Below are 5,028 nucleotides of genomic sequence, written 5' to 3'. Positions count from 1 at the left end.
CTGTGTAGAAAACTCGACTGCATTCCAACCTCCCCCTAATCCCTTTATTCCCCAGTTTCTCGATTTTATCAAAAACTCTAAAGCCGAGATAGCTAGTGAATTTTTTTAAAATAGTGCTTTAAATCAAGCTCTATGAACTACAAGTGGCCTGAATTCTCATGTAACCTAAGATATGTAGGAAACCTAATATCGAGGTTCGGCTAAAACTCTATGAAATTTGTGCGGAAAACCAACCTCTCTTAGATACGAATTTGTGGTCAGACAAAAATTAGGAACATCAACCTCCCTTTGCCCAGGATAACTTGCATCCATCCTACCCAAAGGGAGGGGGCAGTTGTTGACACCTAATTTTTTCCCTCCGCAACTACGTTTAATCTCGAGTTTCTTCGATTTTTAAATAAAATCACATCAATTATTTTTTCCAAATAAATGCATTTTAAAATAGGTATTTGGGCTAAATTTTTCATTTAAGTGATAAATATATATCTTTCGTATTTTCATATACGAGATTGTATAAATGATGTCAGTTAAATGAACATTTCATCAAAATTGGACTTTAAATTAAGGATTATTTGGAAAATAAATTTAAATAATTAAATCTTGATTTAAATATAATTTGTTCTCACAAATAATCTATTTGGAGAAATACTTGTTTGATTTTATTAAATCAAGAAACTCCGGATTAAAAGAAGTATTAGTTTGTACTTAATTTCAATTCAATTTAATCAATCTATTAAATTTGATCATAAATTGAAATTAAATTGGCCACAATCGCAATACATTAGGCCAATTAGCCTTTAATTTGATCAAAATTTAGTTAGAATGGGTTAAATATTAATTGAAACTGTTTTTCTAAACTATCCATCCCAATTTTAACACCAAACTTAATCAGCACTACCCCAGGCCCAATTCCCTAATGTCAGCAGCCCACCAACCCAATTTAACAGCAATCAATAACCCAGTCCAACAACCATCCAACCCGGCCCAAAACCCTTTCTTCTTTATCTGCCTTAACAAACAAAACAATCCTTCCATCAACTAGAAAACTAGAACAAACAACCAAAACCAGTGTACAAACACATCATTGATGATAAAATAATGATGAAAACTCGACCTGACAAAAACCTGATCCCTGGCCCGTTTCCAGTTCAGCAACGGTCTAAAGATCCCTTTCCCGTTCTTGTTTTCTTAGAGGAAACCTTCAAATCTTCTAGAGACGAGGCCAGGTGTCCCTCCAACATTCCAACCCCGCAAATCTAGGATATCACGGTACAAATTCGTACATATTTGGTCGTTTTTCATTGGTTTAGAATGGAATTTGTTTTACCCTATTTTTAATTGGTCCACCCATTTCATTTTTTTGGGGGAAAAAATCCAAAATTTGGTACAATTTGAGTACAAAAATGGGCTGTGGGGGAAGACTCTCGAATTTCAAATTCAAAAAATATTTTTCTTCTAAATCCCTAAAAGACCCTAATCCTTCCTCTATATAAAGAGCCCTGGGGGTCACTGTTCAGGAGGATTTTCTCTTTTAGGCTCTTAGGTTGAAAAACTAGGGTTGGGAAATTTTGAGGTCCGATAAGGAAAGGAAAGGTTCTGAGGATTTTTGGTTGGAAATTCCTAGGTTAGGAATTTGAGGGGAAAATTTCTCCTTTCCTTCTTTTTTGGACTGTAAAAATCAAGAGGATGGAAAATTCGAGGATTTTATGTTGAAAAATTTGGGTGGAGAATTGAAAAAAAAAAGGTTGTTTGAAAATTCTTGGGTGGGGAAAATCAGAAAGGGTCAAAAATTTTGGGAGTTTAAAGTGGTTTTCGAAATCTTTAAGAGAAAATCCAGAAGACGCACTATTGGTGGTCGACGTCGCGAGATTTCGGTAACGATGTTTTTACTGATAGCTCGTCGTCCCATTTGCTGCTCCCTGAAAGGTAACATCCTATCCCTTTGAGTTCTCGAGTGTTTATGCTTCATCTCGATCTTCTAAAGTCATGAATAAGTCTTTAATATGATTGTATGCTGGAATGTTCATGGGTAAATGGCTTCAATAGCCGTAGGTAGATGTTGGTAGAGTGTCGATTTGATACTCTTATTTTGTGTATTGTTGGTGGTTAGAATAGCCTGATTTCCTAGTTAAAGTGTGTTGCTTCGATTGTGTTTAATAGTCTTAACCCGAGGTTGTTTTGTCGTAATTGCTGATTGACAGTGTTTTGTTTGATATTATTATTGAACGGAGCCTAAATCGTCGAGCTAGCAGCTCTGCTAGTGGAGCTGCCCCTCAAGTTTCTTTGGCTCCTCACATGCCAAAAGAACGAGGAGCAGGCTCCATAATCTTATTAGAAAGTCCCAGTTTCTCTTAAAGACCATACTGCTCGAATCTGTTAGAATAGCGAGGAGGTTTGGAATAGTAGTCATCTCTGCTGTATTTTTATAGGGATATTGATTAGTCTTATTTTACTCATTTCTTTTTGGGAGTGTGTCTCTGAATCTTTGAAATGAAGTCTTATTTTCGTCGTTGTTGTTAGTCTTACATTCCTTATTTGAAGTCATTTGAGAAATCATGGAAATCAATTTAGTTAGTTTGAAGCAAACGTTTTGGTAAGCCTCTTTGATTTACAATGTCTAAGAGGCTTAACAAAATTGAGAACCAAAAAATGAGACTTTCATGATATGTTTTTCTTCTTTGAAAGTTCCTAATCTAAATCTTCCTATGGGTATTCTTGGGTCGTAGTGAGTATTGTTCTCTTCTCTTTCTTCGCTCGTCTGCTCCACTTCATGAGATCTTAATCCTTCATTTTCCACTGATTACTTACTGCTTTACAGCATTATACATTCGATGACATAGAGTTTTGGAACCTTATATAGGTGTATTGAGTGTTGTGTTACTTTGAAGTTTCCAATTGTAATCTGTGAAAATCGATTTTGCTGCTCAAATATTTGATGTTCCGCTTTAGAGTCTTATTGTGTTTCACTTTATTGTATTTAATTGTTTTGTTTCAGTGTTGTAGTGGTTGCATATTCAAAAAACGATTTCACGAGGAGTTAATTGTGCGGCAATGATTAGTGAAAATGACTTAATAAAGGATAATGTCTTTAGTTGATTTTTGAATAAACTGATCTAATGTGCTATCTTGTTAATTCGGTCAGACAAATTTAGCCTAATTATGTCATAAAGAAGTGAATAATTTACACCATGACTTTTTCTCACCTTCCAATTATATGACAAGAAAACAGTACAATCAATAACCTTCGTTTCAAATAGTTTTGTCTTTGATGATTGATTGAACTTGCGTGGGTTATATTATGTGGATTATAGTGTTTACGAGTTAGTGAAGCATGTCTGTTATTAGGAGTGGTTTGTGACTGGAGTAGACCAATTCTAAGTAAAATGCCCTTCCTCGGTGTTATGTTGGGTTTATTTTTCCAGTAAGTATGTGCATGAATTTTCACCTCCTTCCTTATTCTGGAATTGCCCTCGGTCGAAAATCTTGGATGCTTTTCTCTTATTTTTATTTGGTTCTGTTCATGCTCAATTTGGTATGTTGTCCTGATAAGTTCATCGAATTTCTTGTCTTCCTCCCTCACTTCCATAAGTAGATAATTGATCTCTATTATTTTCTTTGATACATGTGAAATGAATTCGGGACACCGTGTTCGAACCTCAAATGGGTTCTCTCTCTATTGCATTTCATGACGGGCCAATGAGGCCTACCTCATCTAGTTGATTATTTTCGAAAAAAAGAGTCAAAAGATGAAGAAGATGGGTTAAAGTTCATCCTCGAAGTAGCTAAGAGACGCGAAAGTCTCGTTTGTCATTTTATTTATTTAACCATTATTTATTTATGTCATTTATTTTACTGATTTATTTATTCATTTGGGCCTTGAAGCCAAAGTTGTAAATTAAATACAGGTGGAAAAAGACTCGAGCCAAAGGCTCGAAACATAGAATTAGGACAGGTGAAATGGGTCAAAACCCCAATTAGACTAGGACAGGTTTTGTTGGTTTGGGCCCAATGGCCCAAATCGTTTCCTTGCTCCTCCTTTTCCCCGTTTATGTGTTTACTTGCTTATTTCATTTGTGCAGACTTAGTTAAAATACCTATTAGGTCATCTAAAACTGTTTTTACACAAAATCTTTTTTTAAAAATCAATAACTTTTCAACAAATTAATCTTTTAGAAGTTAATCAAAAGATGATTTTTCAAACAGTACGGTAACCGCAAGTTAGCGGACGTTTTAGGTGCCTAACACCTTCCTAAATCGTTAATAGGAACCGCTTACTCAGAATCTCTTAACTTAAACGATTTTTCTATTTTGAATCGTTTGAAGTAACTCTCTAAAGGTTTCTTAATTCCTTTTCAAAATTAAGTGGCGACTCTCTTTCAAAAATAAAAAATTTCCGATAAAATCAACCCAGAGATTCTGGGTTCGATCCCCAGCAGAGTCGCCATTTCTGTTTTGTGAAAATTTTTGATTTTTGAAATAGATTTGCCACTTAATTTTTAAAAGGAATTAAGAAACCTTTAGAGAGTTACTTCAAACGATTCAAAATAGAAAAATCGTTTAAGTTAAGAGATTCTGAGTAAACTATTCCTATTAACGTTTTAGGAACCACCTCATCCAAAACCTCTTAAAAGCTCTTCTTCTCCTCATCATCCAACCCTGCTAGCGGAGCGTAGGAACTAATAACGTTCAACGTAGATCCTCCAATGACCAATTTAATTGACATTTAACCTATCATTAACCTGCTTAACCCCCACCACTTGCCCCCTAAGATCTTCATCTACTACGATACCTACCCCATTCATATGTCTCACGTTCCCCGAGTACCACAACTTATACCCATCCACATTCTTCGCCTTAGAGCATACCCATTTGGTTTCCTGGACACAAGGTATACTAGTTCTCCTCTTCTTAAGAATCTTCACAAGCTATATAGACTTACCCAAAAAAGCCCTTATATTTCAAGACCTAACCCTCAGCTTGAGAAGCTCCCTTATCCCACCTAACCTTACTACCCCTCACCCCAACCCC

This window comes from Capsicum annuum, unplaced genomic scaffold, assembly GCF_002878395.1.
Source record: "Capsicum annuum cultivar UCD-10X-F1 unplaced genomic scaffold, UCD10Xv1.1 ctg81289, whole genome shotgun sequence".
Lineage (NCBI taxonomy): Eukaryota > Viridiplantae > Streptophyta > Magnoliopsida > Solanales > Solanaceae > Capsicum > Capsicum annuum.
This window is presented reverse-complemented; position numbering follows the sequence as displayed.